The 27,748-nt window shown below is 40.8% G+C and overlaps 1 long non-coding RNA gene across 3 annotated transcripts; it reads left to right on the top strand.

The window, feature by feature from the left end:
- The first annotated feature begins 3,456 nt into the window (after positions 1-3,456).
- LOC110956056 (uncharacterized) lies at positions 3,457-27,698 on the top strand. 3 transcript variants are annotated; one of them, XR_007943421.1, is made up of 5 exons: positions 3,457-3,674; positions 4,387-4,490; positions 20,810-20,874; positions 22,403-24,416; positions 24,937-27,698. It is a non-coding gene; the product is annotated as an uncharacterized LOC110956056 (long non-coding RNA). The 3 variants fall into 3 exon arrangements; XR_007943420.1 differs by having other exon boundaries at positions 20,810-24,091; positions 24,350-24,416; XR_007943419.1 differs by having other exon boundaries at positions 20,810-24,416.
- Positions 27,699-27,748: the final 50 nt, after the last annotated feature.

Below are 27,748 nucleotides of genomic sequence, written 5' to 3'. Positions count from 1 at the left end.
GATAATCACAAATGATATTTATTTTTTGGCAATATATCAAATTTTATATGGAAAATGACAAATTGTATCTGTGCCCTAGAAATCACTTTCAACTAAGTTACTCATTACAAAAACATCTCTCAAGGAAATGCGTTAATTTCGCACATGACCTGCTCCACATGATGTCATTTCCTCCTGAAGAAAAGACTGGCAAGCCTCCAAGTCTTTCTGAGTTATTTAATATAAAGTAGTGTGTGAGTTAAGTGTGGACAGGTTTACTACAATATCTTTATAAATAACTTTAAATTTTACTCAATTGTATATAATATTTAGAAGAATCTTTCTAGAAAAAATAGCATGTGGTGTTGGACTACAGGCGGCCATGTTGATTTTAGGCCTGAAAACAGCAAAAATGCCAACTATGATACTTGTCAACTAAATAAACTCCAGCTTATGAATAGGTTAAGCAATTAATCAATGTGTAATAAATAGTGGTGGAGTGCAGGGTAAAGGTAAAAGAATATATCTATTTATTCTTCAGTTGGCATTGTCACCACTTTTATTTTTTATGTATTTATTTTTTTTAGGTTGTGAAAGCATGATTAACTCCTCTGCCTAGATACTCTGACTACTATGCTAATATTGTACTGGGGTAAAAAGTTCAATATTTGACTCTGAACTGTAACTGAAAAAGGTATAAAGTAGCAGAAATTGAAAAAAACCCAAGCACCAGTGCCCCAAAATGACTTTCCATCACTGCACATCATTGCAGAGGCTTGCAAACAATTTTTCATAAAATGAGCGCATTGAGTTTGGAGCTGCTGTAAATATTTTATACGATATATCTGTTTTCTGCTTAAAGTTATAGTTGGATGTTTGGGTGAATATGCTTGGCATTACTTTTTATTTTTACTGCAAAACAGAAATCTGAAGGGTATTCATAAATATCTCCATAAAATTGTCTTTTCCGTGTGCCTCCAGCCTAATTCACCTGTAGCTTGTGGAGCCAAAAAAAAATCAGATTCCTCTCAGATACTTGACCTTACTGAGAACTTGCACTTTAATTTGCATTAAAACTGTGAAATATAGCCGGAGTTGCAGTGACAAATGTTCTTGGATTGGTTTCTGCAGAGCGATATGAAAATTTACAGTTTGCATTAATATTAATGCATCATTATCAGCTGTCTGATTTCATAAATAAGTACAGCAGTGTCAGGTCTGGTATAGATCACTTGGAAGGGCCAGACTTTGCAAAACCACACTTAAAAGAGCTTTGGGAATTTAATTGGGAAAATTGCAAATCAGGTAGTCAGCCGTATAACTCATTGTCACATTTAATCAATAAACTTTGTAAATCAACTCATTTAATTTATAAATGATCTTATATAGATCAAGCAACCAATTAAACAATTAGCATATATTTAGCAATTCATTAATTTAACCATTAATCACGCCATTACAGTTCAAATTTTAAGCCAGCAATTTTGGGAGCAGACGTGCAGGCTGGTGTTGGAGCAGTACATCATGCCTGGGGAGTGCAGATTGTGACACAGCGAGATTTACTGTGCTAAAAATCAATGCAATTAAGAGAGAGGCTGGAAGCTGGCCTGGGGTCCAGCATGGTCTTTAGGAAATTTTTGACACACACATTCACACACGCCTCCTAATGTCATAATGTTGCTCTGGTTTTTTGAGTTCTGGTCAAACTAACGTCACTATTAGCAGAACGTATTCTGCAAATTATCTGCAGCTTTGCATAAGCGCTGTGTAATTTTTTTTCAAACATCAATCTGTCACTGTCAAATTAATTGCGACATCTTGGTATAATTACCACAAACAAATGAGACAATGGTTCAGATGATTGGTTGCCCCTGTCTCACACCACCTTTATTGATGTTAGCGTTCATCGGAATTAAAACCGCGTTCTCCGTAAACCACTTTGCTCACTTCTGCTCTGATCCAAGGTTTACATGTTGCCACCAGCATCTCACTCTGTCTGCTATCAGTTATCAAGATGAAGCTTCACCTCTGTCTGTGCTTCAAGGAACGCAACCTTGTCATGTTTACTGCTGCAAAGAGCGCCGGGAAATGAACTCAGTATTTTTTGTTGAAGGCTTTCAGTATATTTCATATTATACATTGAAGGAACCAACAGATTTTAAGAGACTGACAGTTATTTAGTTTACAAAGAATAGTTTAGGGCTAAAGTAATGCACGTGGTTAAAAATGCAGACAGGACTAAAAAGAGATTTAATATGGAATGTAAAACCAAAATAAAGCTGAATTGTTGGATTGTTTGGCAACTTGATGGCTGCAGATCAAACTATAAACACAATCTTATCACTGTACTCAATTTTTGTGTGCATATTTGCACATCTGGCAGAAACGGACCAACATTAGCTTTATTTGGAGTGGTCAAGTTTTCTCCTGAGGCACAAAGCTAATTTTATCAATCAGCCACAACATTAAAACCACCTGCTGATTGTGCACGTTCTCAAGTCACCAAAACAGCCCAGACACATCTGGGCGTTGACACAAGACATCTGGTTTGTTCCGTGGTGTCAGAGAATGCTAATGGATCATTCATGGGTTGTGGTTTGGAGGTTTCGTGGATGTTTCTTGTTTGGGTGATTCCCGCAGATGCACTCGATTGGATTGAGGTCTAAGGAGTTTGGAGGCCGGGCCCAAGACTTTGGGCTTTCTGTCATGTTCCTCAATCCAGTCCTGAGCATTTTTTGTGGTACTGTGGGCCGCATATGTCCGATGTTGTCTGGGTGCTGTTGCTGCAGAAGGTATGCATTGAATTGTAACAAGATGGCCGGTATGTTGATGTAAACTTTACATCCAGGAAGTGGTAATGCAAGGAGGTTCAGTAAAAAGCAGCTGGGCCGCTCAGAATTAACACATCCTCACAAACCTAAAACAGAAGTCCATTTCCTCTTCACTGTTCAATGTCTTTTTCACTATATTTCTCAGTGGTTGTAAAGTCGTCGTTAGTTGCTAAGTTTCTTGTTTGCGGTTTGGCGCAGGGCAGGTAGCATATAATGAGTCCATTAGAGTTGTTTTTTGCTGGAAACAGATGCATGTTGTAGCTAGAATAAAGCTGAGAGTCAAAGAAAACCTTGAAGCTGTGGACCTCGAGACCAAAACCTTGAGCTCCATAATAACGCAGTTAAAAATCAAATTAAAATTTGATTAATTGCTTTAATAATATTTAAGCAGCTTTAAAAATGGCATCCTATACGAGAACATTCCCGACCTCACCTCCAAGCTGCAGCAAAGAGAAAGGTGAGATCAGGTTTGAATGTTGTGGACAAGCTGCCCTCAAACACAGGATGCAGGCAGAGTTGAAGAGCTGTCCGGGCCTTGGGTTGCTGATTGTCTCATCTGTCTTGGCTAAGTCAGCAGGATGTGACAGCCGCCCTCTCTCTGTTACCCGCTGACCACTGGGCTTGGCATCCTCTCCACTCACCTGCCCTATCACCGCCTCCACCGTATCTCTATCCTCGCCTCACTCTCACCTCAAAGTCTTTGCAGCAAGAATGAGGATCAACGCCTTAGTGTCAAAGAGGAGGAATGTAGGCTAACAATTCCTGACTGTGGGCTCACAGGTATCGGTTCCGGGTGCTAACTTCGGTTTGTTGCTTTTTGATAATTCTCCCAAACTGACAAAGTGACAGCCTCTCACTTGAAATGTAAGTGACTGATCAGATGTTACTCATTTTAATTCACAGGGATGTCAGCATTATGCAAAGTTAAGATTCCGATTATTTTATTATTATTACTATATATTTTTTTGCATGACGTAAAATAGCGCAACGCTTGCGGAGTAAACAGGCATCACTTTGTGTTTGGTTTGACGAGCTGCATGTTAATTCACTGAGTTGTGCTGAATATGCATGTAGAAGGTGGAGCTTCATCGATATCCTGACTGAGCTGCAGATAAACATTGTCACAGTGATTCTCTTTCAGGTTGTTCAGCTCACTGCGTCATCTTGTCTCTATGTCCACAGAAACTGTAAATCATGTATGTGCCTTTCTCTGATACTGTTCTCTTTTTTAAATGCAGGATGTCAAAATATTATTATGGTGTGCCACTTATGATTACTGTACAACAAGAAATATCCTTTTTGGGAGAGTTTACTTTGTCAGACACCCATATGTGTCAGTTAAGTTTACAGTCTGTTTGATTTTATCTGCATGTGGTCTATCAAATTTGACAAAAGCCTCCGGCGGCCGCTCCCTGCTGTGTATTAAAAGTGTTATGTTTATGAGCTGAATTGTATTTTATCTTCCAAAAACACAGGAGTTAGAATTTCTCCTTGACAATCAAACCCAAAAAGGGGATTTGATTCTTCGCACCTTAAGATCTCGAGTTGTGTTTTATTTTTGTGTGTTTCATTACAGCTCCTTTTTACTTGCTGCTCACCACAATCCTGATCCCAGACTTGAAGCAGCGACAAAAGCTGGCTCGTCAGGGATAACAGATGAGCGTAGATGAACAGTGTCAGGTAAAGTGCTGTGAAAGACATTTAATGTGTTTTATATCAGTGTGTCTGAATTGTCCAGGAACACTTGAATCACTCAGTGTCAACCAAATACGGCATAATGAGACTCGCCTCTTCTCATCTGAAGACACATGTCTCTCTGCTGTCACTCAGGCTAACGGGGGAAAAAAGGGCTTTTCAAGCCTTTTGAAGCACGCAGGACTATATGATAGTGCCCCGCTTTGCATCAGGAATTGCTCAAGCAGGATTATTTCATTATGAGGCTCCCAGAGAGAGGACAGAGGTCACACTCTGGAGCTCATTCAAACATCTGGAGTGGAGGAACATAAATTATCAAATGAGGCAGCAGTTTGGATTGAGACAGCTAACTGTTTTTCATGATGCACTGGATGGTATTGGATTTCCAAAGGCTGAAAGGCATTACATTTCTTGCCATTCTTCTGACTTTTTATGTCTACTAAGCTTGAATTGTTTTGAGAGTTGCTTGGCTATGAGTCCCTCTGAGTGCGGTTTTGCTCCTTCCATTGCTATGACACAGCCTGGCCTGACGTGAGATGCTCTGCTATGGAGCTTTTCTTTGCGTCAGCGGGATGTTTTTTGGTGTCTTTTTGGAAAATTCTGAGTTTCCTCCATTTTCGCCAACACAAACCGTTGGTAGGCAGGGTCCAGTGGTGTCACAAAGTAAAACGGAGGAGTGGTACGGGGGATGTTTTGCTCTTCTTACTGAGGTGGTTGATGACGGGAGCATCCAGCATCCTCGCCTTCTTTTGGAAGTCACGACCAGAAAAGAATCGACTTTGAGGGGGAGAGAGAAATCTCTAATTATCCCCACCTGTGCCCGGCTACAATGGGAGGGTCGAGATGAAGCCATTAGCTGTCTCTCCACTGGCACCACCAAGAGTTTGTATACATCTGTGTCTTATTTTCTTTTCTGGCACAATCAGTCCAGCAAGCTAAGCAGGCATGACCGGATTTGGCAAGTTCCAAGGACTTTGGCAAAGTTAGACAAGGAGGAAGCGGTGAGATGTAGAGAGGGGGATGAGCTGGCATGGGCTGTGTGTTTGCTTTCTCCCCTGCCTGTTACTTGAGCTGGGTGTGTTGCTTGGAGAGGTGCTGTGTTGGTCAAAACACTCCACCGAACGCTGAGGGGAACAGATACAGCAGAGAAAGTTGCAAAGAGGAGGCTGTGGGGGAAAATGTGATTAAACTGCTTTCAAATTAGACATGTTTTTGTTGTGTGTCTCTGTGTGTGTGTGTGTGTGTGTGTGTGTGTGTGTGGCTAACAGCACCAGTTTTGCGGGTTGTTGTGCGGGTGCTGGTCAAGATTATTGGGATACTTAAGCTCATCTTCCATTTGACTCATAGCACTTGATAAAAAAAGGCTCATTGTGATCTCAGTATTGTCAGTTTTGATTAGCTGAGCCAAGGCTTTGTCTGGCCCAGCAAGTGTGCATGTTGTCAGAGCTGTTTACGAGCAATGACCAGATATGAAGCCCAGACTATTGCGGTCATGTAAACAGCCACATCTGTTTGAACCCACCTGCTCCCCAGTGTTACCGGTGCTTGTAAATAATGAAATAGGTCTTACTGCATAGAAATATTACAGCAGCATGGACTTTTGCATTAAATGACACAATAATTAATCAGCGCAACAAAAAGAAATCCTGCCAGGAATTGCAAATTTCTGAAAAAAGGAGGTAATGCTAAAAGGCCCATGCATCTAAGGTATGTTTTTCTCAGGTGCGGCTACATGCATTTATTCACTCAGACCCTCATTCATTCATTTCTGTCCTTATTTATTTATATATCTCCATGAGTGTTTGTTTTCATTTTAGTCCCTTGAACCTTGCCACCCTGTGTGTGACACGCGGGCTGTGAGCGAAGACGGAGAGGCGGGCTGGTTCAGAATGATCACTATCATTAACATTCACGGGGGGTTCACTTATCATCCCTGACTGGAGGGACATGGCAGCCATTATGAGACGTCCGCAGGTGGAGTGCCATGATACATATTGCATCTTGCCACAATGGATTTATGTATTCAGTAACAAAAGAAAAGTCTAATGAAAAAATACAGAAGGCAATCCTTTATTCCTCGCTCGACTTCAAGTGAGGCCACCATGTCCCGCGATGAGGAGGAGCGCAGGGGGATTCCAGGGCTGTACGCTGACCTGTCACTCATTCTGCATGCGAGTGGTCACGCTGTACCTCAAATTATAGCAAACTTTTACTGGTAACATGTTTAAGCTCTTAACCCACAACATAACCCTTCAGAACAAGGCCGTATGTGCTAAGCAGAAAGATGATTCTTAACATTTTCATGAGAATTAATGTAATTTAAATCCCAGTCAAATATAATTCAGACTGTCTATTTGTGTGTAGCTGGGGTTCTAACTAGGTTCTTACTGGACTTTGCAGTATGAATCCTCTAGCTTGTGACATAGATCCAATAGCATCACTGCATTTTGTTTGCTTCCGTGGTTAACTCATGGAAAGAGCAACACAACTGCCAGACAAACATTAATTGAACGTTAACTGTCTGTTAAATGTGAAGCTGGAGCTCAGATACAATCACCATGGCATCTGCAGCTCCAAAGAAAACTGATTGGCACACTATTTATTACATTTATACAATAACTGAAGTGTTAAAACAACACAGGTTGTGAGTATACATGCCTGACTGTACTTCAGTGGGTTCCTGTGCGTGTGGTTGAGGCTAAAGGTAGACAATTCAAACATATGGTGAAGATAAGGTTAGATCACAGTGAAAAAAAAGAGAAGTAAAATCTGATTTCCTGTACATCTAAGCTATATACTTCCTGTATTGGTCTCAATCATTGTTTATTTACAAGAGCAAAATTGTGCAACATGAATGTTACACTTAGGCATACTTTACTGGAAAAAAGAGAATGTGTATGTCTGGAAGCATTACTTTATTGAAAGGTGATCTCTTGAAACTACAGCCGAATAAACCAGATCAAATAGTCCAGCCTACTTAAATGAGGCCCCTCTTCAGCATCCTCCAGTTTTTCTATTTTTCTCACTTTGTGACTAACTGCAAAGCTAATAATCAATTCAGGAATAATGTATTTTCAGTTGAAAATCTACATTTGAACACGTAAATTCACTTAAACGAGGCACAAATTGGTGCATGTTTTGACTCCAAACTAAACAAAACAAGGAAAGAGAGCTGCTCCGTGACAGATTTCCTTATGCTTGATTAAAGACACAATTTCTATTCTGAAATTTCCTTGAGTAAAAAGGCTCCCAGACCAGTAATAACCTAATTGGAGAGAAGCCTCTAACTAGTGTTGCTCCTCTGTGTCCCTGTGTATAAATAGAGTCTATAATGGACTGAGGTGTGATGCCATCATTCATCTCTGCTCAGAAACACTCCAGGTTCAGGTCTTTGCTCATTTTCCTAATGATGCTCTTGTTTTAGGTATGTTTTCTCTTTAAGGTTTGTAAGATTCCAGCTTAATGGATACTATTCATCACAGACTTCTGTACCCAAGTCCAGTTCACCTAGCAAACTTATTTGACATAACAAATTGCCAAAATGAAAGGCTTTTCAAGCAGGGAATTGGTATATTTTTCAAACCAATAGGTAAACGTGTGAAAAAAGACCACATCCCCGTCCCGTCTTTGAGGTCAGCCTCCACTTCCAGCTCAGCAGGGTGGTTTCTCAGCTGTGCTTATATGATGTTTGCAACATAACCGACAAATGAATCTGTTGTTTGCTAATGTACTTAACATGGCTATGTAAAGTGCTTTTTAATTTTAAACGTTAATTGACTAAAAGAGGCCTTCAGTGCCAAATTCCATTGGCATCATCTAATAGGAGGTTTCCGGCGGGAAAAAAAAATGGCGTCTTTTGGGAAGCATATCCCATATGATAGCCCCCGGTTATGCCCTGCCTTTATGTGGTAGATTACTCCCTGGCTGTGGCCCAAAAAAAGCCTGCTTTTTAACCACTGCTTCTCCCATTTGCCTCAGGATGCTCATGGGCTGGCAGGTTGCACAACACATTACCATCCTGCAGCAGCTCTTAAAACACATTTTAGCCCTGAAACACAGCTGGCATCTTGGCCGGCACTGCTGCATTGGGCACGGAAGGACCAAACGTTAGGATGCTGGAGAGAAATTAAAATGGAACCCAGTTGAAGTAATGAGAGTGGATCTACAGCGGGCTGTGATGTCAGCACACTTCTCATTCCCAACACATCCCCCCCCCGTCTGAAGCAACAGCTCTTTGCAAGAACAGGCTTCGATTATCGCGAGCTAATTTGAAAGATATTATATATTTGCGAAAGAGGGGGCTCGATGTAATGCAGTGTGTGTGAGAGTGTTCACATGCATGGCTGAGCCTGTGAGCATGAGTGTGGACTAGCTCATGCCAAATTCAGGGTCTGTGTGTGGAGTTATGTGTTGCTAAACATCACTAAGATCCAACAGCCCAGTGTGATGCCTTTGGTTTCCAATCTCATGCTTCACGCCTGCTGCCCCTCTATCATGGATTCTTATTTACAGGCAGGACCCTCACTGAATCCCCTGAGGAGCAGATGATGTGCAGGTCTAGGTGGGGACCATATCCCATGAATACTGTCCGTATCGCTATGAATACAATTCGAGAGTTCCAGTTAGTGATCCAGCTAGTCTCTTTACGTGCAGAGCTGTCTATTTTCAAATCTTCTTCATTGCAGAATCAGGTTATCTTACACACCAGTAGATGTGTATTATCTGTTGCAGTCAGTCATGAATGAACTAATGGCATTGACTAATTCTTTTTGTAAATCCTATCTTCTGTGGTTTTATTTAACTGAGCGTCCAACACTGCTCCACCTTCCCTCTTTTTAAATGCATCATAAATTATGTCCTATCATTAAACATGCCCAAAATGAAATGTGCAGGAGGAGGAGACAGTAAATATAAGCTGTCCGGTGCTCTTCTTGTCTATGTCATCAAGATGACTGCTTCCAAAAGCTCCACGGAAAGCTAATTGTGCATTACTTCCTTAGAAATATAATCCTCCATGAAAATGTTTTATTCATTTGCTGTTTTTAATGATAATACAGCTCATGTTCTCATATCTAAAGACAGGTTCATCTGTAGAAGTTCGTGCACAGGCTCTCAAAAACACATGCTCTTTCATCATACAAACTAGTGTTGATTTTTTTGCAAATGTGTGCCTGAAAGTAGAACATTTTCAGCTAAATGTATCTTACATACAAGAACAAGCTGCATATGGAATGTATGAATGTGTAAATTCTGTATTTTACAAGAATATTAAATTGTGCAATAAAAAAAACTCCAAAAAACAAAAAGTAGCTTCAGAGGACATTTTTTGCAACTGAAGAGTTTATCAGTGATGTGTAGTATTTCTTCTGTACTACATTACAGATAAAAAAAAAAAAGAAGGCTGCAGTGAGTGTCACTGCGCTGATGTAAAGGAGATGCATACTGAAGAACTTCTGCAATGGCAAACAAAGCTTTCAGCATTCAGATGGATGTAGGAAGTTTGCTGAAGTAACCTGATGTGGTGGGCTAAAGGTGGATATCCCACAATGCTGCAGCCCGCCACCTCCCATTGTCTTGATAGGGGAGCAAGAGATGTACAGCGGCCTCAAATGGAGGTGGCATCTGGTGCCCAATTTGTCATGCCTGAATTACCCAGGAGCTGATAAAGGCTGAAGTTTTAATAAAAGTTGGGAGCAGCAGATAGCAGGGTGAAGGACACTGATGAAGTGTCTTGGGGCCTATTTCCAGCTAGAGATAAGAACCTACAGAGAGAGGTGGGTCGAGGGTCTAGCGCAGTGTGATAATACGCTGATGCCGAGGAAAAAATAAAAAGTGCTGTTGAAATGCAACACAGCACACATAATGGAAAAAATAATAAATAAGCAAATAAATAATGATGATGATCTAAACGAGGAGAAGCCAGGGTGGAGGCTGTGGAGTCCTGAAGCGTCTCTGCCTGTAATTTGGCCACCCGCCAGCAGCCATTGCTCACCCTCAGCTGCGACGGCAAGCTCCAGATGTGCCAACGGCACGTTTTGGATTTTGCCAGCTGACTGCACCGTTTGATAGCCCGCTCTCCGGATGCCCATCACCGGCCGCAGAGATAGAATTAAATGATGATGATCTTCCCACAAGTTGGGTGAGGAAACAACGCATATAAATCTTGATTTCATCTCAGCGTGAGAAGTCTTTATCCATCATCACTCTTAATGAACAAGTCATTAGCTGCGATGAATGGCGCTCTGGGCTCCTGCTCGCCACTGCTGCTTTTGTTTGCAGCTTTCAGGGGCAACTTCCTGTGCCCTTTGAGAGGGTCAAACTCATTTCTCCAGATGTGGGGTAACCTCTCTGCTCCTGGGGTGGCTGCACATCCATGTACTAAACAGGGCCTGGAAAAATGAGGATATACTGAGGATATTTCTGATTTTTCTTTTTTTCTTCTCGCCACATTGTCAGTTCCTCAGCAAGTCTCTGCATGCCCTCTCATCCAGAGAAGCACATTAGCAAACTCGGTGGCCGCCTATTATGGTAATTTTATGTGCACAATCCTCCACTTGATGCAAGCTTGCTATGTAAACAGAAAAAGGCTTTTTGTTGTACTGTAATAGAAAACTACTGAGGAGATGTAAAAGCATGCTGTGCTCCACTGCTACACTGTTATACAAATATATACCATCAGCAATGTGACTACATTGGATTTTTTTCTGTATCTGCAAACTTGATCAGTCTTTTATCTGAACTGATAATTCCCGTGTTTGAAATGAATGAGCTGTTTGGTGAACACGATTTCTTCAAGACAAACATTTCCCGGGAGCCTTCGTTTTTATTTACAATCATTGTGCCGCTAAAAGCATTGTTAAAGAATTTAACAGTGTGCACCATATACCCCCAGGCTAGCAGAATCTAAAACACTTACATAAAAGTTGGATGAAACTGTTGTGATCTCCTCCTCCTGCTTCTCCTCTGAAGTACAACAGTGCTTGAAATATGAAAAAAGAGAGGCATCAATCCAGCTGTACGGCAGTAAATGTGAAGAGATAAAGGTTGACACAAGATAATTGAAAATATCTGGCACTAATACACCAGAGTCTGTGTTTGTATTTGAACATAAAGGAGAAGAGTGGCATGTGACTTTCCTTGTTAGTGACAGCTGCCATGTTCCCCAGTCTGCAGGGACGCACTGTACTGGAGGATTCATCTGACTTCCACAGTATGTCTGAAGTTCTTAAATCCCCTGAGACACATCTTTACATGTTTGATGATTTTCCTGAAGAGAGGTTCCAGTTGAATCTTTTTAGAAGTTTGGTGCTTCGAATTCCCTGAACGTTTAAGACCCAGAAATAACAGAGAGCAAACATGGAGCGATGGCGAATTTGTGCTAGCTTCCGTTTTACCCATGGGACTATTTCTGCTCTTTTAAGACAACGTTATAATTGTTTCCACTGACAGCTTGCACAATGAGCAATTCCTACCACTCCGCTGTGTTTCTCTAGTGATCAGTCTAATGCTTCTGTTGATGAAATAGAAATTTACTGATGTTGTGGATACGCGCCATATTTATCTATGTTTCCAGTTTCAACACACGCTCAGTATAGGTGCAGAAGTGAAATACCCATTACTGCATGTGTCAGTGTCATAAACAATAGCGTCGACTCCTCGGAAGGAGGCAGGGCGATAATGGAGGCAGTGCATCAATGTTCAGCACAAGGTCTGCAATTCACACCAGGAGAACACTCACCTGAGCATCAGGAATGCTGCTTGGAGACGGCATTAGCAGCAGCAGATGTATAGAGGAGGGCCAGCTTGTAAAATGAGCTCAGTGCACGCATGACTTAAAGGGTCGGCTCATATAAGGCATTAAAAAACATATTTTTCTCTATTACTCCGAGTGGTACTCAGCTAAGTAGACGTTTTCATTTGCAAGTGGTATTGACACTTTGCCCACCACAATTATACAACGGTAGTGGATCATTTGAAAGGTTCAAACTGAAACCCGTTTGCTGAAATGTAGGCATGTAGGTGTTGCAAACAAACCAGTGGGCTGCTTGCAACTATGAAGCTCCATCTGGCAGTTTAAGATCTGCAGCTTACCTTTAACAGTACATTGACAGCATACTTTATTGTCAGAAATAATTAGGTGCAGTAAGTTTTTTTTCCAAATTCAATTTCTAGTTCATTAGAATGAAGCTTTATATTGATTTGTTATTAATGCTTTTGTCTCTATAGATATCCTGAGCAAAATTTTTAACCAAAGGTACTCTAGACAGCATTAAACAACATATAAGAAAACCATCATATGCTCAACTTTGTGATATTGCATTTATTTTGATCCGCCTCCTCTCAGCATCCCCAATTCAGTTTGACTGTTTGATAATGAGTTATAAAAGTCTTCTACGGGCTTAAGTATATAAAGCGGTTATATAGGTCTCTCCTGACCTGTAATACGATGGCGCTTGAGGCAGAAGGCACAATCACTTGAGAAAAAAAAAAAAAACGTGAGCGGAGAGGCTTCCTAATCTGCAGGAGAACACATTTAGAAGTTTCATTCAAATTATATCTTCTGGAAAATGGGGACAACAGTGAAAAGATTCCCATGTGGAATGTTTTTTTTTCCACATAGGAGCTGAGCTGAGGAGTCAAGAAAATCTTTTTGGTCTGAAGAACTTGCTGCAAAGTTTCTTTCACCCTCAAAAAGATATATACTAGTTTAACCTGTTTTCCAGAGTGGAAACTGCAGTTTTGGCTGTCAATGCTTCTTGACCCACTGGACGCTGCAAGAATTAATCTTAAGGATAGAAAGTAAACTGTCTGCTAGACAATAACAAGCAAGTGTTCCATGCAGCAAAAGCTAGAATAATCTCTGTAGTCCTTTTAATCATTTAGTGCGAAGCAATCATTCAACAGCAGGTAGGTGAATATGTGTTTAGTGTTTGTGGTTTAATGCTACAAATGCTTGAAGTGATTTCCAACAAGTATTTGAGAGGTGCAAAGTTAGTAGAACCCTGCAGTAGGCTTTGAATACGGAGTGATTCTGTAGTGTAACAAGATGTTAAATTAAACCTATGCGTGACGAGCAAAGACAAAGTATCCCAATGTCCCTTTTTTGATTATGTCAGAAACTGAATCTCAGCAGGTGCTTGACAGCCTTATCAATGAGCAGTGATAGTGCTGCCTGCTCACTGTAACTCTTATCTTCACTTTGACCGTCTTTTCGTTCCACTACCCCATTGGTCATATCGGCAACCTTTCCATGCCGCACTTAGTGTCCTTGAGTTTTGTTTGCTAGTGAGCCTGATATTTTCCCAGAGGACCTCCGCTCTGTTGCTCCTGGGACCAGCGTCTCCGGTTAGGTTGTTGAATCTTTCACTGTGTGGTGATAAGTTGCAGGTCATGTTGGTCTTACTACTGCAAAACTGCACTCATTCTTGTTGACCTAAGTGGAAAAAAAGTATTTCATCACTACTGCCTCCGAAAGCACCATGAAGTTATTTTAATACAGGTGAGAGCAGGCAGAACTAGTGCAAAGTTAGCAGTGGCATTTTATACAGCAACATACAGCCACTGTGTCAGCAGCCCCTAGTGTCACATCTGGATACCCTTCAGTCTGTATAGCCAAATGTTTTCTGCTGATGTTGTTGGTGTTGCTCCTGTTGAGGAAAAGTTTATTTCACCCAAACCAGGAAGTTGTCCCAAACCTAACCACACATTTTTGGTTCCTCACTTTAAACCAAGTAGTTTTAGTGCCAAAACTCAACCACCAGCAAGACAAAGCACAAGTCACCGAGTATAAACGAGACTGAAGTCACAACTGTTTAAAAAATAAGTGAAAGAAAATATTGATTCAACACCAGACACAAACCTGATTCTCCTTAGTAAAAGTCCTGTGACCACCTCCACTACTGTAAACTCTTCATAAGGCTCTTTTGAACTCAAGCTACTCCAACATCCATCCATCCATTATCTATACACCACTTAATCCTCATTAAGGTTGTGGGGAGTTGGACTCTATCCCTGTTGACTTGGGGCGAAGGTAGGGGACACTCTGGACAGGTCACCAGTCTGTCACAGATCTACATTTACAGACAAACAATCACACCTACCTGCAATTTAGAATCACTAATTAACCTCAGCATGTTTCTGGACTGTGACAGGAAGCCAGAGAAAACCCATACATGTACAGGGGAGAACATACAAACTTCATGCAGAAAGATCCCAGGAAGGCCAGGACGCACACCGAAGTTTTCCTAGCTGCACGGTGAAAGTGCTAACCACCAAGCCACTGTGCAACCCCAACTCTAATTGTATATCTGAATATTGACGTAGGTGTTATTGATTCCAAAGGATACTTTGTGTGTGCTTTTGGGATGTCACTACTTAAACAAAATAGTAATATTTGATGCCTTGGATTGAGTGTGAGTTAGTATTATTATTTTTTGAATGGTTTGAATATTGACATGTAGCCATTTTTAATATATTAAAGCACTTTGAGTAGCATATGGCAACTGTCAGTCCAACATTCACTCTTCTTATAGCTCTGTTTTGGTTCTCCACCTTCTTCTGATGTAGCAATTCTGACACTTCAGCAGTTGGATGCAGCGTACATTGGATTTTTAGAGATTTTTTTTTTGTCTGGGAGCAGCACTAGTTGCACTGAATTCAAAACCTGAATCCAAGTAAAGCACAACTAAAATTATCTGTGAGAACACATCCCTCTTTAATTAAAACAAGTACAACCACTGTGTCGAACCTACTGAATGAAGCGGGCAGATTTCTAAAGTACAGTAGTTTTCCCATGCTCTGTCAGCTCAAATCATCTACTGCATGATCAGGGAGAATTTTAACTCTCTTGGTTCTGATTTTGAAATGTAACCCAAAAAATCAAATTTTCAACATAGCATAGTTGTATAGAAAAACAGAGAAATGCACTTCTTTCGGATAGAAGACACTGGTGCTGAGAATTTGATGGCAAAATGGCTCCAAGCAGGTCTATTTTTTCTCGCAGAGCTGTTATTTCCTTGGTTTAAGGTGAATGTAATGCAGCTGCTATGGCTGCTGCTGGAGAGAAAGGCAGAGCGTTACGGTGATGACTGTGGTCTTGTCAGTAATTCAGCAGATCAGATGACACTTCAATAGAAGAGCCAGACTGTGCTGTGGAATTTGAAAATTGAGTTGACAACACCAACTATAAAGGCTTTATGGTCTCTGGTATTGGTCTTTAAATGGCTGCTGATTCTGTTGTTGAACAGTGTGCTTGTGAAAGATTGCTCTATGAAACAGCAATATTACCTCTTGTTAAACTTAAAAGTTCTGGCTTCAATATTTTTGTGTAAATTGAATAAGTGAAGTCTCAGTAGGTGTGAATTTAGTCTAAATGTTGCAATTCAGCTTGGCCTGCGTAGCGTGATAAATGTTCACATTAGGTTTTTCTGTAATTCTTCTGAAAAATAAGTCGGGGAATGGCATTTTCATTCTTTAAGACCATCAAAGAGTAAAATTGCATGCAGATTACAAAGCAGCAGTGACGCAATATTTTTAAGAGGTGTGAATGTGCTGGATTTAAACAAAAGCAGCTGTGGTGTAACGTTAACGCCGCACTGTCCTGTCAAGATTTCCTTTAAAAGTGTTATTTTTTCACCCTCGCAGTTCTGTCTGCTTTTAAATGGTTTGGAGGAACAGTCTGCAAATCCTCCTTGAGCGGATTACAGTTGAGGTTGGAAAACTTGGGGCAATTTCATGTGCTTGCTAAATTGCATAGATATCAGTGAGTCAGAAGCATATAATACTGTAAAGGCGTTCTTCTTTTTTTTTTTCATGGTAAAAGCATCACTGTGAATGTGTTGCCTCCCCGTGCTGCATTTAGAAGTTCATCCATCTCAAACGTACTGCCTTTTTATTTTTAGCACTAATAGAGAAAGTCCATGTTTCTCTTGTTTTGTTTGCATGTATTTAAAACCGCAGCCCCGTATTGATGGCGCTATGAGCGCTGTGCACGTACTGTGAGGTGTGATTTTCTAAAGGAATTGCATCAGCTTCTGAAGAATGCCTTTATGTTTCCAAACCTGGCTCTTTAACACACATTTCAGAGGAGGGCTGTCAGCTTATGGCATATTAGCCGGATGGGTCCGTTTCCCATGGGACACGAGAGGCTAGCTTGGAGGGATCCCAGGGAAGAAATGGAAGACACACTATGTGAAAAGCTTTGCTCTGTCATTCCAATTCAGCACAATAAAAATCAAAAGCAGTTTGGCCACAGACCGCAGCTTCACCTGGAGCCTTCCACAGCTCAGTACCAGCCTCAGACACTATGCAGCTGCTGTAAATTTAAAAAAAAATACTGCTGTCAAGATTCATCTTACCCTTTATGAAACAATGGACTATAATTGAAAAACAATACTTTTCCTGCACAACAATTACCCATAACTCACACACTGCATTCACAGCCAACCTCAACACAGTCATGTATGTGGTTTAAATAAAATGTGATTGTGTTTCATGTAAAATAACACCTTATAATTTTGATTCTTGCATAGAAATTGCTGTTTACGCGCATAATTAAAGCCAAGACAGAAGCCGAAATGTAAATATTGCTTGCTATTTCCGAATTTTTCTTTGTTTTATACACTATCGGGCGATAAAAGTGTTGCGACGTGTCCTTTTATTGTTTTCTTGAATCTGCACTTTTTAGCAGAGAGGCGCTCTGTGTGCTCTCTGTGTTGTTTTCTACATTGCTGACTGACTACAGTAAAACAACCTCCGCCACGCTACTTGCCCTTATGGACCCAGAAAAACATGAAATCAATACTGTATGCATTTCAAGCAGGAAAATTCTGTTATTGAGTATACTGCTATATAATGGTTTCCATTATTGACATATATGAGTTATGAAATAAAACCTAATGCAATGAGGATGAGGAAAATAGTATTTGAGGGTTTTTATTGGATCAATTTAAAGTCAGAGCAGTGCATTGTGATGACAATAAAATGCTAATCTTGTCCAGCATACACGACATCAAAAAAAAGGTTAGAAAAGAGCAGAGGTATCAGAAATGGTAAAGCAAACAATAACAGCGTCTTCGGACTTGTCTTTGTTGATTTTCTGACAGAAATTCAGCCAGAATTTAAGATGACACTGGTGAATGTGGTTAGTTAGGTTCACCAAACGCTGAGCGATGGACTCAATGCACAGATTGTTAAGTCACGTCATCACATTACCTCTTAAACACCAGCACACACACTTCTTTTCATTTTGCCTTCTCTACTTATGACAAAATAAAATAGAAGTAGCTTCAATACGTGCTCTCTGATTATAATTCTGATTATTTTATGCTATATCATAAAAAGGTCAGCCAAAATTCATATTTTTACATCTGATGCTGGCCCTGTAGTGCCCTTTTGCAATAAAACCATCAAATCAAATAGCAAGAAATACTGCAGATTTGTAAAAATTTCCTTCAATGAAGAAGCTGTTTTTTGTTTTTTCCAGAAATGAGCATTTAACGGTGATTTTTCTTTTTTTTTTTTTTGTCATTCTGGTTAGCGCATGCGGCATTATTTGTCATGCAATAATCAGGAAATTAGAATAGAACTGTGCTATTGATGCAGCCATCTGAACGTGGCTGATCTCAGATGACCCTTCCTCTTTTCTCCCCCCTGTAGCCTCCCCCCTTTCCTCCCTCCCTCCCTCCACCTCACCCCCCTCTTCCCCTTTCTTATCCATTACATGGGAGCTGAATGATGGTGATTTGGTTGAGGCCCAGTGAGTGCCTGTAGAAAATTGGTTGGTTGATAAAAACCCTCCTATCAAAGGGGGCTACTTTCTCATTTACATTTAGATGAGTATTGATTATTTATTTACTCAGTGGAGTGGGATTCTTTTCCAATCTTATCTCTCGTCTGTGCCTGTCACCTGGAAAAAAAAAGAGATAGAGTTCTTGACACCGTGCTAAGATAACGGCATTTTGTGGAGCAGATAAAACTTAGAATGGTGGTCTCGGCCTCTACGTTCCCCCCCTCTTTTTTCCCCCCTCCTACCCAATTTTGACGGAAAAGAGAAAGTTTGGAAAATTAAAACTGATAGCCCTTGTTGAGAGGGGTGGGGGTGGGCAGCGAAGGAATCTCAATTTGCAGAGGGGGACAAGTCAAATTGGGTGTCCAAATATGGTCAGGCTGCTTCCACTGGGAGAAATCTTATCTGAGTTGTCTCAACAGTTTAGGGTTTCTATCAGATATAATATAATATTGTTTGATAATTGTGATTTGAAACAACACTGTACGTTTTATCTGATGCTGCCGATAATACAATTTTATCGCACACAGGCTGCCGGAGTTACATGTGACCCCAGTGTTTGCAGACTGTGTGGAAATGAAGCCCCTGGACATGTCTGTCATGTTCTAAGTGCTAAACTCTGGTGATGTTTGGGCGGTTGAGCTGGGGATTGGTCATGCATTGCCAATGAGTCTGGAGGCTTGTGGCAGCGTGAGGAGCTTTGTGAGACTGACTAAAGGTGTTTAGGGTGGGAGGTGCAGCATGTGGGTGCTCTGTAGGAATTGGGAACCCCTGACAGACCCTGCCTCTTCTTCTCAGCTCTTTGATGGAGAGTGAAGAGTCTCTTGAGGTGGCCTCTGTCAGCTCTACTCCTCCTCAAAGCAGACACGCAGCTTCAGCACAACACTGCCGCGCCTTCTCACCCTTCACCCCCCGGGCCACTCCCATCCTCTCATGGTCACTTTTCATCTCCTCCGTCTCGGCGCCGACGATGTTGCCACATGTAAATGGCCTTGCAACCTCTCTATTTGGAGTGTATCTAATGGGGAGCTTGCATATTCTTTGACCCCGGAGTATATCAAGGTTGGCTGTGTACTGTAGGTTGGCACAGCGAGCGCAGCTACATGGACAATGACTGTTCACTGCTGCCTCATGGAAGGTGACTTATTATGCTGCTCAAGGATTATAGCCCATTTTTCTTTGTTAGCCAGTCAGTCATTAGCCTAGTTACACATCTGGATCCCCACAGCAATTTAAGGATATGGAAGCTTCTCTCAAAAAAAGCTAATTAGTCCAACTGGAGAGGAACATCTTGTTTTCCTACACCCCTAATGGATCGGACCAAGGTCTTTTGAAATGCAAACCCATCAAGAAGATGGGTGAAAACAGCCCCCACCCCTGACTACCCCTACTGTGCCTCAGAGCAAACATCCTTACTGATAACCTGCTGTCTTTGGAGCTTTCTGGAGCTATTGCAGCCATCCATAATAATATTACTGTTTATATCAAAAGCCCATCTACAAGCTCAGCTAAGCGGCACCTTTAAATTCAACCCTATCACATTAATTGTTAAGAAGCTTTTGATGGACTCACGATGCACTGAAGGTATTTTAAAGGTGTTGTTGACCCGTTAGATGGGTGTTATTAATTAACATAATCACAATATTATAATAATAGTTACTAAGACTTTTGTCACACCATATTTTTAAGGCAGAACATAAAGATAAAACAATCAAATGTCTGAAGCAGCGTTCAGGTTCAGAGGGGTTATTGTTGTTTGTGAGCAATGGAAACTACATTCAGCTCCTATTTCTTCTTTCACTGACCTCTTGATAAGAAAAGAAATAGTCTTTTTTTTTTACTTGGGAGCACATGGGAACTTTTTCTCAGGCCAGAATTATATTCTCTATTCATCCTTAAGTCTGTCAGCACCAAACAAAGTTTCAGTTGCCTGCTCCAGTCGTTCTGTGGCTGTTACCGGCCACCGTCTGGCAGCTCTTTATTCAAAAAACAGAGAGCGGCTGTATTTTGATTTCGATTTTTTGATGCAGCTCACTTTCCCATTGCAATCATTTTTGTACAGTCCCTGAGCACAGTCAGAACAATACGTAATGAAAAGTGGGCAAAGTGGGTCAGTGTAGCAGACACATATATGAAATAATGTACTTCTGTCAAGAAAAAAAACAGTCTATAACATCGAGATACACAAAACCTATCGCAGAAATAGAGGAATACGATGCATGTGAAAGACATCCTCACTTACTTCATCTCTTTGCGTCTTGTCATTGTGTATAAAGGTCTGTGATGTAAGCATGCCAAACACTGCTGGGCCTTTGACACAGAAGCTTCACATATGTCTGTAGCTGGCTGCAATAATATTCATGTTAAGGTTGTCACATAGTTGCACGATGGTAAAGAAGGGCCAACAAAATTCGGTAAATCATCGTCAGTCAACTTGTCACATCATTCACAGAGAGATAAGTAAATCAGCCAGAGACTCTTGTAACTAATCCACATTACACTCACTGTTTGCCCACAGGAGGGGACGGCTCATGTGACTGGAGCTGTGCAGCATGACAAGTTGCCATGTTGTGAAATCCGAACGTAAGTGACACGAGGCTGCACTACATTTCATGACCATACGCTTAAGAGCATGGTTATTTTGGGACATGTTCTTTTCACGATTTTATTTTCTTCTTCTTTTTTTTTTCCTCTTGGGGTTATAAAGTATTCACAGACTAAAAAAATAGCGGCGCTCACTAACTCATCCAGACCTCGCAGCCTGAATGTGCAGCCTTGGCATTGTTACTGTAGCTCTGAGGGGAGAAAGTGAATTGGTCTATCAGCTTTCCAACAACAACACAGAGTGAATGGCAAGGTAGCTAGAGCACAGACTTGGTTAGCTCGCTGATTAGATGACAAGCTGTAAGGTTCGGTCAATCAAGTACGCTTCAGAACTGCTCATTTAAGGCTCTCGGTTAGAAATGACGTTTTCAGCTATCCCCACAGGAGAGCACAAACCCAAGAAGAGATCTCATGTTTCTATTTTTTTTTTCCTTGAGCTTGTTGTAACACAAAGATGAGACCTGGGAGTTTTCTCCTACTTTTCAAATTCAGCTGAAGACAAGAACCAGAAAGCTAAGTTTGTGTAACATACAGAAAAACTAGTAAATAAATACTAAGTTATTTATTTTACCATTTTTTATTACATTATATTTTTTCAGACTTAAGTATTAGCGTGTTGCTATATTACTGATATTTTAAAAATTAAACATAGCTATCATGTTAGTGATATTATTGTAAATAGTCCAGTTCCAGTACAGCCTGAGATCATAAAAAGGTTCGTGAATAACACTCCAAGTCACATTGCATGTCATCAGAATGCATTTTTCACATGTGCCATGTCATTGCACGCCATATAATAGCAACGAATGACCTGCTCTCTCTGACCTTAACCATAACCTAAATGCATGGACATGACAAGCAAAATTCTCCTGAAGTGGTGAGCCATCTATATGCAATCCCATGATATCAGGTTAGCCAGTAACCAGCTGGTTGACACTCACACATGGAGGGAACATATTCTCTACTTGTGGTTACAGACTCTCAGTCCACCTCTCTATATTCATATTTTGAGTGAAATTTGTTTCCTACAAAAGAGATAAAACACATATTAAACAAAACAAAAGCTGAATTTTACTCCTCAATATTAAGCCAGATAACAAATACAAATCTATTGATATAATTATTATTCATATAATTAAATGAAGCGTGTCGCCTTGCAATAGTAGTTCACACCCCATGTGAAGATTTGTTATGAAGTTGTTATGGGTTACTGCTGACAATGAGGTACTTTTGCGCATTTATTCCTGATTAAAATATTGAGATTGTTTACACTTTTAATATGTTTAACATTTAAAATGTTCAATGTTTGTTCATTGTCTTATTCTCTGTGTCTCCTCTCTTTTTTAAAGCATATTACTTCTTTTAGCTACTTTAAATGTTATTTGTGAGACTGACCACACTTTTGACAGGTGGTGTTTTAGATCTGGATTCCTGCTGCCAAAGTTTTGCAAGAGCCAGAAAACTCACCCTTCATTTCAGACTCCCACAACCCTTTCTCTCTTCGCAGAGGAGCAGGGCCAGAGGTGGGGAAGAGGACCTGTCTGCGGTCCGGCTACATCTGCCAGAGCTTCCTCCCACCTGTCTGATGCTGCTGAAATTTATGTGGCTGTATAGGAGGAGGCCAAACCAATGTGCCAGGCCATGTGTAGGCTTCCTTTTACACTGACAGTTGTGTGTATGAAACTGTAGCTGGTTTCCAGTGAGGCTTGGCCCAGTGTATCTGGAATCTGTCATGAGCGAAAGCTTGAAAAGGTTAGGACAGTTCAGGGAAGATAAATGGTGAATGGGGAGGACAGCTGATGTAGGAACACAAACACTTCAAGACGATGGAGTGGACTGAGGCTGAGTTCCTATATCCTACTACACACCGCTGGTTCCTGTGCTACAGCTGCTGCAGATGCAGGAAATCATCTGTTGTATGCTCCACTAACAGAACTTTCTACAGACCATTCACATGAGCCACTCTATTACTCTCATCAAAACAAATGATAAAGAATGGTTATTAGGTTTTCACGATGTCTTTTGTGTAATAAAGCTCGTTAACTGCATTGTGCAAAACAAATGGGCAGAATAATCAGTATACTTATTGACATTGTGTCATTTCTAGTTAGAGCAGGAAGAGGACTCTCACTATGGCTCCAGGCTTCGCCTTCTATCTCTCAAGAGGAAGAGCGCTAATGGTTTCTGAAAGCAGGGATCGAAGGAACTCATAAAGCTCTGCAGGACGACATGAGAGGAGGAAGAACATTATTAATCCTTTTTCATCGGAATACATGACGTTCTGTGCAATACAGCACGCAGGCTTGAGACCACTATTACACGGCATCACAATAAATGATTGCACAGGGCAACCTGCATGATGCAATTCAGAAATTAAAGGAAGTGGACTTTTTACTTTTCATTTCTCTGCATTTCAAAAGTCAAATAACTGGGTGTCAGCCAGGAAAACTGGTTCCATCGGCACCAAAACTTTGTTTGTCTAGAACCAAAAACAGCCAACAAACTAAAACTTCGTCATGGCCATTAAAAACCCACAACAATAAAAAAAAACTGAGCCACGATATAGATGACTATTTGTCTTATTATGTCTGGTGTTTACGAAGAGTGGCACAATGGCGTGCAAAAAAAACCAAGGGCGTTTCTAAATGACATTTGATTTGTTAATATCAGCTGGCTTTTAACTGCTGAAGTTAAACAATGGCAGGTCAATGACACAAATGTTGATTTTTTCGGCTTTCCAGGAGTGGTCTATGGGAGAGGCAAAGCATCACTTTGCACTGTGATCCTTGACAGAAGTTCAGGATGAACTGTAGGGAGTTTCAGTAGCAAAATGTTTGAACCGACATTTTCATTGATGTAATGACATATTTGATATAGTGTAGGACATAGAAAAGCATCCTAGTTCAGGTTTTAAACTCTGCACCAGCCAGGCCCAGGGTGGAGGACCAGGACAATTCCCGGTGGGCCGGTCTGATGTTTGGGCCGTGAGGGCCGGTGTTCACTTTTTTTGGGCCGGTGTTCAGTCATGGCACTGGGTTGATCATTATTGCTTCTACCGCTGTTCCTGGGCCGCCTCCACTTGGAGCTCTTTTTTTTTTTTTTTTTTTGCAGACGCACCGTGACGTAACACGTCTGTGTAGACGGTCAGAGGTGTTTGAGAGATGGAAACAGGAAGAGCAAGGGTGGTGCGGAGAAGGTAAGAATTAAAACAGGACAGCTCTGGAAACAGACGCAGCCGAATGTGCAGAAATTAGAAACTTTTTCACTAAAGCTCACGGTTTGAAACGACAAATGAGGCAGGAGAAACGAATACGGACTTTGTCAAACTTTGCAAACCACCATTCAAGTTAATTATCAAATCAATTAATTGTGTGTCATTGTGGTGTAAAACATAATGTTATATAATTTAAATAATAGTATGATGCGACCACATATCTGAAACGTTGTCCTGCAGCCCCTCAGGGTCAGAAGAAAGATCCAGCAGCAAGCAGCAGCCAAGAGCCACAAGTCCAGAGTGGGAGGTAGGATTGTTCATTGAGTGAATATTATTAGAATGAATATAATGAAGAGTCTGGTGTAGACCTGCTCTATATGAGATGAGCCCTGAGATGCGAAATGATTCAGCTCTACGTTAATGAAACTGACCTGACGGCTTTGTAAAAAGGGGAGGTTAGGGCGGAGAATTTTGACCATTTTAAAAATGTGATTTAGTGTCAGAGCCAGTAGTGATGAGGGGATTACTGCTGTCAGTATGGAAGGAACAGGTGAGCTGTTGGAACAGAGTGAACAAGCAAGCATTTGTTCCAATACTTTCTATGCCCAAACGATAGTAGTGACCCATTTTATTTTTTTGTCATTAAAAGATAGTAAATACACAAAGCCCACAATTGAAAGGGAATAGGATGAGATAAAAACATTTACTTTCATTACTGATGTTGTCCAGTTTTAATAAAGTTCATGCTACTTTTATAAAATGATGAAAGTGAATACGTTTATTTCTGTGATCTGTGTTTGATTTCTGTCTTTTCTCCTGTCATCCAGATGTTCAGAGGGAGCTGATGTCACATCTGGTCCAGCCAATGGAAGGTCTTGAAGTTCTCTGACTGAAGGTGGTCCTCTCACTGGATTTAAGGTTCAGATGCTCAGGAACCAACTCCACCAATGAGCCAACAGGGAAGCTTTAGGTTTATTAAATGTTGCTATGAAGCATGAAAACTAGACTCTCCACAAGGATCCAAAATAAGTTGGACTTCTACATGAGAGCTTTAGTTTTTCTTCATCTACTTCCTGAAAAGTTTGGTCAATAAAAAAGGCAAAAACAAATATTTTCAGCTGAACTAAAGACAGACTTTGCAAATTTTTCGGCTCACATTTTGTGTTGCTGTAAACTTACTCTTTCAAATAAATAGCCTCCTAAGCCCCTGGAAACTAGCCTAGCCGCGCTAGACCCAGGTCTGAAGACGCAAGGGTCTAGGAACTCTTGAAAGGGGGGGGGGGGCGGGCTAAAAGGTTGTCTTTCAAATCACTCTGCAGCAGTTGGGTAGGTATACAACCAATCAGTGCAACGAATAGGCTGACGTAGAGCCTAGAGCGCCGGAAATCAGAGGATGCGGGAGTTCGGTGAAGCCTTATTTATACAGTCAATGGGTGAAGCTCAAGTATATTACAGACATGTTAACAGAAAGATTATTCAGTCGGTGCTAATGGAGCTCAATGACTGTTGTTTATTGTGCACAGCCATCTTCTTGTCTATCCTTTTTTCTATGGTTGTTTCCGGTTGTTTCTGTCAGAATCGTCGCGCCTCTGTCGTCACTTAGTTACGCCTGCCTTCTGACTCTACACTTCATGGTGATTTGTCTGCCAGTTTTAGGAGAATCCAACCTCGAGGCATACCGAGGGTAACTAGACCGACCCTGGCAGAGAATTAAATTCGTTGCCGTGGGTTGTCCAGAGCGACAAGGCTACCTGGAAAACAGTGTTTGTCTTGTTTATGTTTTGCTCCTCGGCGACCTTAGACAGCCGGGTCGTAATGTTTTTTGAGCAACACACCATACTGTGATGTTTTTACAGTGAAGGTTCTACTATGGAACCAGTTTGACATGTTTGGGCATTCTATGTGTGAAAACTCAGAGATTTCAGGTATCAGAAGGTGGTTTTCAACTTTCTTTGTTAACTTTCTGTTTCAACTTTAAACTAAATTTACTTCACTAAGCCAGTCCTCTGGACTTCCAGTAAGCTATTTGTAGCGCTTGTATCACTGATATAACCCTTTAAACTACTGGACCAATTCTAGGTTCTGAAGGAGTGGGGAAACAACACTAAAATTAGACCAGAGACCATGTACTTTAAATACAAAAGCCGGCACTTTAGTGAATTTTTGACACAGATTTAAGACAAACAATATTCAATATTAGCAACTGTTCAACGATCCCTGCAGGTAAAATAAAAATAGGAAAAATAAAGGTGCTTCACTCTTTTCCCTTTTTTAGGCTCTTCCTTTTAGTATTAGAGACAGTTTAGTTCACTGAACCACTTTGTTGAGCAGTTTGTTAGGTTAAACTCTTTATCTTAGATTCAACCACACTCTTTTCATTAATTTAGACCGGTCTGTTAATGTTTATCTTATTTAGGTTACTAATTTGTACCTAATTTGAGTTTAGTTATACTCTTGAGTTAACTCTTCCTTCTATTTCACAGGTAAGAAAGTAAAACCACAATTCCCAAATGAAAATGAATTGCAACACAATCACATCTCACTCATAACTGATGATTATGAACAACCATGAACATGTAACATTTCAGTTTCACTTCAAGTTCAGTTCCAATTATGTTCTCAGTTCCAGTTCAGTTGTTTTCTCCAACTCAGTTTAGTTCAAATAGAGGAAAAAGAAAGAATCCAATACTCCTACCACTCAGGCAGCGAGTTTACCAACAGCTCCAAAGCGACAGCAGTGTCCTCACTGGCACGATGAAGATGAGTTCTTGTCACTGAAAACAGAGTTCACGGGTCTGGCTCGCCATCTAAAATCCCACGTCGTGTGAGCGTCGTCTCCTCGCACGCCACGGAACAGAAAGTCTCTGACCAATTCAGCAGGACCAAAAAACCTGACCTGCACAACAGGTCATAAATAAAATGAATTATCCTGGCTACATGAACTAAAACTGCAACTCTGCATGCTCGTACAATCTTAACATTACTGCTAAGTCGCTCATCAAAGAAGACATGGTTGCAGAGCAGCATTTTTGAGTCTAAAAGCATTGTCCTTTAAACAAAATGAAATGTTTTAAATGCAGTGAAACTCTTCCACTAACATGACATGTAATGATACACATTTGGTCTCCTCAATAAACAAAACATTCACCGCTAAACAGAATTAACGATTTCCTCCACGTTTCAACATTAGCCCTTTTGCTAGCATCCACGTGCGTACACGTTGCAGAAAAAGTTTACCATAAAACAAATCAAAACTCACCAAAAACCGTCGCGGTTAACTTCAACACAATCCTCGCGCATCAGCAACCGGGCTGGTTTTCTTTTCCCAATCTCCAATAAACTCGTTTTAAAGAAGTTTTGTTCGTTATTTTTCTCTGCTTTTCTCCTCTCCGTCTCTCGTCTGCTCTCTGCTGCGCTGTGCAGCACGTTTTGGTTAAAGGCACAAGGCAGCAAAACGCTTAAAGGGGAAGGAGCATTGTAATTTTTAACAGCCATACTTTTAATCATTTTAATTAAAGGAGCTTTCTGACTGTTTTTAACTGACTTTCAATTAATTAAATGAACATATTTCAAGCAAATGAACTTATTTATGCATTTTAATCATCAGATTTGAACTCTTGGTGGATCAGATGTAACCTT

The sequence above is a fragment of the Acanthochromis polyacanthus genome, chromosome 7 (assembly GCF_021347895.1).
Source record: "Acanthochromis polyacanthus isolate Apoly-LR-REF ecotype Palm Island chromosome 7, KAUST_Apoly_ChrSc, whole genome shotgun sequence".
Classification (NCBI taxonomy): domain Eukaryota; kingdom Metazoa; phylum Chordata; class Actinopteri; family Pomacentridae; genus Acanthochromis; species Acanthochromis polyacanthus.
This window is presented reverse-complemented; position numbering and strand designations above follow the sequence as displayed.